The 10,350-nt window shown below is 45.3% G+C and overlaps 1 pseudogene; it reads left to right on the plus strand.

Annotated features, from left to right (window-relative positions):
* The first annotated feature begins 8,445 nt into the window (after positions 1-8,445).
* LOC109703158 (heat shock cognate 71 kDa protein-like) lies at positions 8,446-10,029 on the plus strand (annotated as a pseudogene).
* Positions 10,030-10,350: the final 321 nt, after the last annotated feature.

Genomic DNA, 10,350 nt, shown 5'->3' on the forward strand with positions numbered 1-10,350 from the left:
TTTGACTCTAGGTACTGAAGCGTTTGATGACAAGGGATGCAAGATATCTAATGGTTTGTGTTTGTGGTTAGAATTAGAGAAAAAAAATGACCTCTTAAAGCTGAAGAAAAGCACACTGTACTGTGGTTGTCATTTTCTGACCTATACTATTGGGAACATCCTCTGACCATGGCCGTGGCCACAGTTGAGGTCCTCCATGGGGATCAAGAGTAGTCAGTTATACAAAGATGTGCTGAAGTCCACTCTTGCAACAAGTGGGAAAGGAAGGACATTAGAGGTTTGGCCAAAAGTCCCATCGGCTCCCCAGCTGTAGATAAGGTCACATCAGTTGCGTTATGAGGAGTAGAAATCACTCAGTTGCTTAATGACTGATCCCTGTTCTGAGCCAAATAGCCACATCCTAAGCATTGATGACACAGGTTTGGAGAATAACAGGTAGGGCAGCTCAGGCTTGCTGCAGTCGGCAGGTCTGTATCTGCACAGTGGAAGATAGCTTCCCCAAGAGGCTTCCATTGCCTGACAGGCCTCCATGGGCACCAGCAGGGGGAGCTTTAACTTCCCTACTAACCCTACTGTGGTAGGTCTACATTTTTTCTTGTGATTTGGATGGAACCCAGCGCCTCTTGCATGCTAGGCAAGTGTCTACCACTAAGCTATAGATCAGCCCCTGGCCTGGATTTCTAATATATGACTCATCAGATGATGGGAATCACCAGGGTTAAATTGACCAATTGAACAATTGGCACCCCCGGACTATCAGGGAAAATTAAATCCAGGAAGCCATTGAGCTACTGAGCAATAAACTTTGAGATAGAAGCCTGGATATAGGCCAAGGTAAATGTTTTCATGCTATAAGGAGAAAAAGGAAATAAATTGGAAGTCTAGACCACAGGACAACATAGACCTGACAATTATTACAGGGCATCCTCCCAAAAAAAGAGATAATGAAAAAGACCTTCTCATGTGGGAAAACTATCAGAGCATAAGGGGCTACACCATTTAAAGGTCAGGGCTGTAGCAGGGGAGGCTACCTGTGGCCAGCTTTGGTGTTTATTGTTGATCAGGATGGCATAGACCTCTTTGCTGACTCATGCTATTTGGATAGGACTGATCTAATGGTTTTATGTTATCTCTTTACCCAGACATCAACTCCCTTCAAGGACAAGCAGGACTAGGGCAGAAGCTGGGTTCCCTTCTCTAAGGAGAGCCAAGGCCTTAATGTTGGTCAAGGTGGGAACTTGACTGCAAAAGGTTGCTGAATCTTTTCAGTCCTGTTGGCACTGAGATTCAAGTCACTTTGGGCTAGGAAGCAACCATGGACATAGATGGAAAATTACTTTAACTGGATTTTTAACTAATGTTCAGATTGGGCAATGGATTGATATAATTCCTCTAGGCCAATGAACACTCAAGTGGTTGTCACCAACACTGCTTCTGATTGGAAGGGATGTTCCCAATGGACAGAAGCCAAAATCAGAATGGTGGTAGTGGGGTAAGTAGATTATGGGAGCCCACTAGGCTTCACCAGCCTGGTCTCACTACTATGAAGCAACACAGGATGCTGGGAGATGGTGGGGGAAAGGAAAAGAGGCTACTGTACTGACCAAAGAGCTAATGGAGGAAGAGGTGTTTAGGAATGCTTAAAAAATGAGATAGCTCAGTGGCACAGCATATGCTTAGCATGTGCAAAGCCCTAGGTCTGATTCCCAGCACCATAAAAAAAGAAGGAAGAAAGAAAGAGCTGTGGGCATGATGTAGACAAGGAATGGACTTTGATGTGACAATGGAGATGGGGTGAGGTACACAAATATTGAATTGAGACTATTTGGAGAGTGACTGGCTGTGACCATCCCCTTTGATAATGTCAGTAGGGATGAGTAGCAAGTTCTTGGTCTCATCAAAGAAGGAATTTAGGGGCAGACACACAGGAGTTTTTAACAGTGCAGCTATATTTAAGCAAAAGCTAGGTTTTATTGAAGCAGAAGTGATTGCATAGTGATAGTACACTCCCAAGGAATCCAACAGTGGGCAGATTAACAAAGTAGTTAAGTGGCCTGAGCTCCCAGTCTTAGGTATTTTTATGGATTAGGTTTAATGATTATGTTAATGATTGTGTACATAATTGGACTTTACCACAAAATTGGAGGGCATTGCCAAGAGCCAGGGAACGGAGAGTAGTTTACTTAATAAGGTATCCAAGATGGTGATTTGAGAGGAGATGGGTACATGAAACCACAACTATTACGAGATGCAAATGAGGCCTCTGGCTAGCCTTTAGAGTTGGGGAAGTTTCTGTTAGGGTTTTGCTGGGGACCATTGGCTGCCATACTAAAAAGTAACTCAGTTGTAGTCAGCTGTTACTCCAGAATAATGGTGGAACAAAATATTTAGCAAAATGTACCCAGATATGGTGCTGCACCTGTTCCCGGGCTCCTTTCTGTTATTATTATTTCCTTTCTACCTGCATACCCATATCAATAAGTTCAATAAGAATCTAAAGTTGACTGGGTGCTGGTGGTTCACACCTGTAATCCTAGCTGCTCAGGAGGCAGAGATCAGGAGATCACAGTTCAAAGCCAGCCTGGGCAAATATGTGAGACCTTATCTTGAAAAAACCATCACAAAAATAGGGCTGGTGTTGTGGCTTAAGGTGTAGGCCCTGAGTTCAAATCCCAGTACTAAAGAAAGAAAAGAAAGTTGTGATGGGCGTGGTGGTTCATGCCCATAATCCCAGCACCTGAGAGACTGAGGCACGAAGATCCAGAGTTCAAGACCAGACAGTTACAAGTTGGAGACCTGCTTGATCTATATAGTGAGACCCTGTCTCAAAAAAACAAAGGTTGGAGCTGTAGCTCAATGGTAGAGCACTTGCCTAGCACACACAAGGATCTGGGTTCCATCCCTAGGCAGACAAACGACATGATCACAGAGAACTGACTATTGCACTTAACAACATGAAGTTCTCAGTGGCATCTCTACCACCTGAGTGTCCTTCCTGCGTGCCCACCTCAGTATTCACAAGACCCTTCCTTTTTTCATCCTCCTCCACCCTCCGTGGTGGCTGGGAATCTTCCTTAGCCCTCCTCCTGGCTGTAAAAAGTTGGGGCGTGGAGCTTATTTTACCTCATCAGTCTCTTTCAGGGCAGGGTGGAGGTACTTTGCCAAGATAGCTCTCTCAAACAAAGCGTTTTCTATGTATTTGATTTCAGACAATTTCATGGCCCAAAAGCCATGTCCACAACCCTTTGATGCTTTTTCCTGTAAACAATATCAGATACAGGACTTAACAAAGGGCACATTATGAAAGAATGGCTAGAGTGGTAGAGGGCTTGTCTAGCAAATGCTGGGCCCTGAGTTCAAGCCCCAGTACCCAGTACCACCATCACCAAAAAAACCCGGCATATTAGATTTCCGTGGGATCATGCAGTCAATCAGGCTAGCAACCCTTTGTCTAGCTGAATAGATCTGCAGGCACCACTTTAATCCTTCCAGACTTCTGAAAGTGGTGTGATAATTACACTTTCCATTTAATCTTTGTCCTAAGGCCACGTGGTAGACTGTTAAAATGGCCACAAATTCCTCCAGTTGTTCTCTGCACACTCCTTTGCATTGCCCTTTCTGATAATCCTCATAATGAGAAGTGGATTCTATTTCTCACCCTTTTTTAAATACAGGTTTAACCAGGTGGGTTGTTCTACACTAGCTTAGTGAAGAAAGCAGAGACTTGAAAAGGGCTTGCCAGCCAGACACCGGTGGCTCACCCCTGTACTCCTAGCTATTTGGGAGACTGAGATTGGGAGAATCTTGGTTTGAGGTCAGCCCTGGCAAATAGTTTATGAGACCCCCATCTCCAAAATAATCAGAATGAAATTGACTGGTGGTATTGTTCAAACCTTGAGTGCCAGCTTAGCAAGGTCAAAGCCCTGAGTTCAAACCCCAGTCCCAACGAAAAAGAAAAGAGAGAGAGAAAGAAAGAAAGGAAGAAAAAAGAAAGGACTTTTCTTGTCTCCATTCACTCATGGTAGATCGGCTCGTTGACTTTTTTTTGGCCTGGTCTGAATAAAAGTGACTTCTTTTCCTTGTGAGTTTCTTCCTGCTTGCAGGGCTGATTTACAGACAAGAACTTGGTCATATCTCAAGTCACAGTCAAACATGTTTGATGGTGGATGACAACTTGCTCTTCATCAAAGAGGTTAACATTGAGGTGCTGGTGGAAAAGACTTAAGTAAAAGAGGTGAGGAACTCTTGTCGCTGTTTTCCCGCTGCCAGTAAGAGAAAGGGGAAGCTGAGGGTAGGGGAGTCCGATCACGTGGTTCACCAGAAGGTCTGAGCACAGTGTGAGAGAAAATAAGAAGGTAGGAGTTATCACCACAACAGACCAACCCACCAATCCGAATTGACTTTGGCAGTACTGGGGTTTGAACTCAGGGCCTCACACTTGCTAGGCAGGCACTCTACCACTTGAGCCATGCCCCCAGCCCTCCAAACTGACTTTGAATGGCAAGATGTACTTCTTGCCAGAAATGCTTTGCCCTTCTAATTCCCATCAGCCTAGATTCAAACGAAGGTAGAGGTGACAATGAGTCCAAAGGAGAAAGTCCTTCATTAGCCCAGGGCAGTTTCTAATTGATCTGGGTGTGCTGACACTTGGTGGTGGAGAGAGGCCGGGCAGGTGCAGCTCAAGGCCATCCTGTGGACAGAAGGCCCCAGTTTTTGCCTGCATGCTCTCAAGTAGTATTTCCTGCCTATAGGAGGGGAGCACACCTTGACTAAGCAGGGTATGGAATCAAGAGATCTGTCTTCCTTCTGGACTCTGTAGGTGTTTTTCTCTGGGTGGGAGGAAGGTTTTAGAGAAGATCAGGAATTGGTTACACGGGGGTCCGGCAGATATGTGGCTTCAACCGCTGCAGCAAAGTGGAAGACCTCATCAGCTGCTCGATGGTGTCATCACCATCCCCTGGGTCAGTGCCACAAGTAGTTTCCAGATAGTTTTTGGACATGCTGCTGACTTTCTGCATCCCCTTGCTGGCTGTGGATGCATGCTATGCCTGTGTGTAGGGCAGGGCTCAAGGGCCGGGAAACACCCTCCAGAGAGACCCTCAACCAATGAAGGATGGGAGTTGGAGAGAGATACCCCAATTTTCTTGCTGTTTGGTGTAATTTTTTTTGAGACAGTCTCACTGTGTAGCCCAAATTGTCCTCAAACTGAGATCTTCCTGCCTCAGCCTTGTCCAGTGAAGTTCTGAAGTTTGTTGCACACATTTTCTCAAAGGGACCCCAGCGAGACTGAGTTCCATGCATGAGTGTGTACCCTCCTTCGGCTTCACTCCCTTCCCAGTCTCCCCTCCCTACTTTCTCACAGTTTTTTCTGACTGCTTCCCAAATAAGTCAAATGCAATCAAATCCTTACCTCAAGAGTTTGCACTTCAGGAACCCAAAGTAAGTCAGCAAGTGGTACTGCAAGTGGCTATTCCATCTAGAGATGGAATTCTGGTCCTGTGGCTGGAGGTGGGCAGGACAGTGAGATCCTGTCTACCTCAGCATTATATGGACAAAAACTCAGCTGTGGTGGGTAGGTGGGATGAGAAACAGTCATGCAATCCTTTGGCTCTTGAAAGATTGGAAGGCAAAGTGAATGTCTAGATTGGTTGGAGCTGGGTGCTGGTGGCTCACACCTGTAATCCTAGCTACTCAGGAAGCAGAGATCAGGAAGATCAAGGTTTGAAGCCAGCCCTGGCAAATAGTTCGTGAGATCCTAGCTCAGAAAATCCATCGACAGTGCATATTCCATAGGCCCAGTTGTGAAGTGACCACAGTGGAGACAGTCCTCTCTTCCCCGGGTTGATTCTGCTACTGTGTTTGCAAAGTGCTTCACCTGCCAACAAAAAAGAGTAATAGTAAGCTCCTGAAATTCCCTGGGGAAGCAGCTGGGTATCCGAGGGCAAGTGGCTTTCACAGGACCCTTTTCCATCATAGGACAACTGGTGGGGCAGCATTTTGTCCATATGGGAATAAACACAGGTCTGGGTTCAGATTCACCTACCCTTCAGGTCGTCAGTCTGAGTTCCTTTTTATGGTCTTATAAAATGCTTCATCCGTCACCACTGTGCCCCATGACACATGAAGTGCCAACAGTGGGCACACTAGGTGGAAAGGAAGCATGAAAAGGACCCGCTCACAGAATTCCTGGTCTTTGCAAAGGATGTACATACCACTGGTGGCGGCACACACCTCGTGTTTTAATCCACTTTCTGCTGTTATATCCAAATATCACAGAGGAATAATTTATAGACAATAGAAGTTTACTTAGCACACAGTTCTGGAGGTCAGAAAGTCTAAGCGCATAGCATCTAGAACGGGCCTGGTGCTGAGGAAGGGCTATGGAGCGCATGCAAAACAGAGAGAGGAAGTGAGGCCCTTATCCTTTTGATCAGGAATCCACTTCCACAAGAACAGCATTAATCCATTACATAGTTTGGATCAAAAGCCCATGTGGTAAAGGATTGGTCACCAACACTGCACTATTTGGGAGGTGATGGAGCCTTTGGGAGGCAGGGCCTAAGTAGAGGGATTTGTGTGTGTGTGAGGTACTGGAGTTTGAACTCAGGACCTCACGCTTGCTAGGCAGGTGATCTACCACTTGAGCCACTCTAACAGCACTTTTTTGTGTTGGGTGTTTTTGAGACAGGGTCTCTGGAATTATTTGCCTTGGGTGGCCTTGAACCGTGATCCTCCTGATCTCTGCCTCCCAAATAGCTAGGATTACAACCATGAGCCACCAGTAGTGGTCTTTAGAGCATTGTGGGCATGACCTTGAAGGGGACAAAGGGAACCCCAGTCCCTTCCTCTGGAAATCAAGATATGGTGGGTGGGAGAAAAGCAAATATCAAAGTTGGCTGCAGCCTTGTTTGTGCCTCTCACCTCTGCACCTGTGCTGCCCTGACTTTTCTTCTGGGGACACTTGGATCAGATAGGTTGCCACTGCTTGAGGCAGGCACAATTTGTCCCAAGGCAGGTGTCAGGGCAAAAGAAGGGCAGAACTCCAACAGCTCTTCTTGTAGAGGGCTGGCCCTAGCCAGGCTCCTCCCTCCACCCTGCAGAACCCCTCAGCCTCTGAGCTTTTCATAATTTTGCCATTTCATGGTGTTTTTCCTTAATAGTTATCTCAGCATATTGATAAAAACCAGACACACCATAGCTCATTTGTAAATACTTAGCAATTACGATTGAGAGTCTCTCTTTAAGGCATGCATTATTTAGGAGTATGAGTCTCAATTTTCAAACCAACAGGGGTTTCTAGTCGTGTGTGTGTGTGTGTGTGTGTGTGTGTGTGTGTGTAATCCTAAATGCACTGCACTATGGTTAGATGGACTGTGGTTAGAAAATATGATCTGTAAGATACCCTTTTTTTTCTTTTTTGGTAGTAGTGAGGTTTGAACTCAGGGCTTCACCCTTGCTAGGCAGGTGCTCTACCACTTGAGCCACTCTGCCAGTCCAAGATAGCCATTTTTTGGTAATCATTTTCATTTTTATTTTTTGGTGCTGGGGACCAAACTCAGTGCTTCATGCATGCTTAAGTGTGAGCTCTACCACTGAACTATACAGCACTCCCACACCCTCATCCAAGCCATCATATCATTTTTTTTGAAATTCCTTTTTTTTTTTTTTTTTGGTGATACTGGGTTGGAACTCAGGGCTTCTTGCTTGCTAGGCAAGTGCTCTACTGCTTGAACCACGCCTCCTTTTTGTATTAAATATTCCATTTTGTAATGCATATGTGTATGCTTAAAAGGCTGGGGATATAGCTTAGTGGTTGAGTACTTGCTAGTGTATGTGAGTCTGTGAGCTAGACTCCCAGCATCACAAAACAAAAATCTTCCTACTTGGAAACTTGTCAGTTTCTTCTTAGAATTCCACTTTTTTGAGGTTCTGTTGTAAAGGATAGATGATTTCCCGACAGCTAGATATCCTTGTAAAAGTATTCCTTTTTGTTGTTTTTGGTTTTTTGGTTTTTTTTTTCAGAAGCTCAGGGACTTCTGCTTGCTAGGCAGTTACTCTTTCACTTGAGCCACGTCCTCAGCCCAAGTATATTCCTTTTATCACTATAAAATATTACTCTCCATTCCTCTTAATAGTCATAAAAATAAAAATAGAATCTAATTTTCTGGTTTTGGTATTGCTTTACCAGCTTTAAGTTGCTTGTTTAGTAAATATTTTACATCCTTTCATGTGGACTGCATGCTTTTTGTTTGTCTTTTTATTTTATTTAATTTAATTAATTAATTTATTTATAGGCAAGGTGTCACTATGTAGACCATACAATTAACACTGAACAATTGATTGACTGGTGATGCTGCAAAGAACCAGGTTTCGATGAACCCCCCCACCAACGTGGGTTTTGATGCCAAACATCTGATTGGATACACATTTGGTGATATGAAATAGGTTATCCAGTCAGATATGAAGCATTGGCCCTTCGCGGTGGTGAATGATGCAGGCAGTCCAAGGAGAATACAAAGAGGACGTCTCCGCTAGGGTTCTAACAAAGATGAAGGAAATCACAGAAGCCTGTCTTGGGAAGACTGTTACCAGAGCTGTGGTCACAGTGCCAGCTTACTTCAGTGACTCTCAGCGTCAGGCCACAAAAGATGATGGAACCGTTGCTGGTCCCTGTGTACTTCGAATTATCAGTGCGCCAACTGCTGCTGCTATTGCTCTGGCTTAGACTAGGAGATTGGTGCTGAAAGGAAGGTGCTGACTTTTTATTTGGGAGGTGGCACTATTGAGGGTGGGATCTTTGAGGTCAAAGTGGAGACACCCACTAAGGCAGAGAAGACTTTGACAACCAATGGTCAACCGTTTTTATGGCTGAATTCAAAGGCAAGCATAAGAAGGACATCGGTGAGAACAAGAGAGCTCTCTGTACTGCTTATGAGCGAGCTGTATGTACCCTCTCTTCCAGCACTCAGGCCACTATTAAAATTAATTCCCTGTATAAAGGAATCGTCTTCCATACCTATATCACCCATGCTCGGTTTGAAGAGTTGAATGCTGACCTGTTTTATGGCACTCTGGACCTTGTAGAAAAAATCCTTTGAGATGCCAAATTGGACAAGTCACAGATCCATGACATTGTCCTGTATCCCCAAGATTCAGAGGCTTCTGCAAGACTTCTTCAGTGGGAAAGAGCTACGTAAGAGCATCGACCCTTATGGTGCAGCTGTCCAGGCAGCCATCCTATCTGGAGACTAGTCTGAAAATGTCCAAGATTTGCTGCTCTTTGTTGTCACTCCACTTTCCCTGGGTATAGAAACTGCTGGCAGAGCCATGACCGTCCTTATCAAGCACAATACTACCATTCCTACCAACCAGACACAGACCTTCACCACCTGCTCTGCTAACCAGCCCGGTGTCCTCGTTCAGGTGTATGAAGGTGAGCCAGCCTTGACCAAGGACGGCAACCTTGTTGGCAAGTTTGCACTCACAGGCATCCCTCCTGCACTCCATGGTGTCCCTCAGATCAAGGTCACTTTTGATACTGATGCAATGGCGTCCTCAATGTTTCTGCTGTGGATTGGAATGCAGGACAAGAGAACGTGATTACCATCACCAGTGACCAGGGTCATAACAGCAAGGAGGACATTGAACAGATGATCCAGGAAGCAGAGAAGTACAAAGATGAGAAACAGAGGGACAAGGAGTCGTCCAAGAATTTGCTGGAGTCCTATGCATTCAACATGAAAGCCACTGTTGAAGATGAACTTCGGGGCAAGATCAATGATGAGGATAAACAGAAGATTCTGGACAAGGGTAATGAGATCATCAACTGGTTGGATAAGAATCAGACTGCAGAGAAGGAGAATTTGAGCACCAACAGAAAGAGCTGGAGAAAGTCTGCAACCCCATCATTACCAAGCTGCACCAGAGTGCAGGAGGCATGCCAGGAGGAATGCCTGGGGCTTTCCTGGTGGGGGAGCTCCTCCCTCTGGTGGTGTTTGCTCAGGGCCCACCATTGAAGAGGTTGAGTAAGCCAACCCAAATATAGATTATAGCATTGTTCCACTCGGTGAAACATTGAAGGACCCAAACTTAGCAGTTCTGTAGCAGGTTTTCTTGTTTTTGTTCTTGTTTCCGGTACTGTGGTGAACTCAGGGCCCTCACCTTGAGCCACTCCACCAGCCCTTTTTGTGATGGGTATTTTCGAGATAGGGTCTCACAAACTATTTGCCCAAGCTGACTTCGAACCACAATCCTCCTGATCTCTACCTCCTTAGTAGCTAGGATTACAAGTATGAGCTACCGGAGTCCAGCAAATTCTGTAGCAATTTTAAAGTTAAGTTGCTGTACTGG

This window comes from Castor canadensis, chromosome 11 (assembly GCF_047511655.1).
Source record: "Castor canadensis chromosome 11, mCasCan1.hap1v2, whole genome shotgun sequence".
NCBI lineage: Eukaryota > Metazoa > Chordata > Mammalia > Rodentia > Castoridae > Castor > Castor canadensis.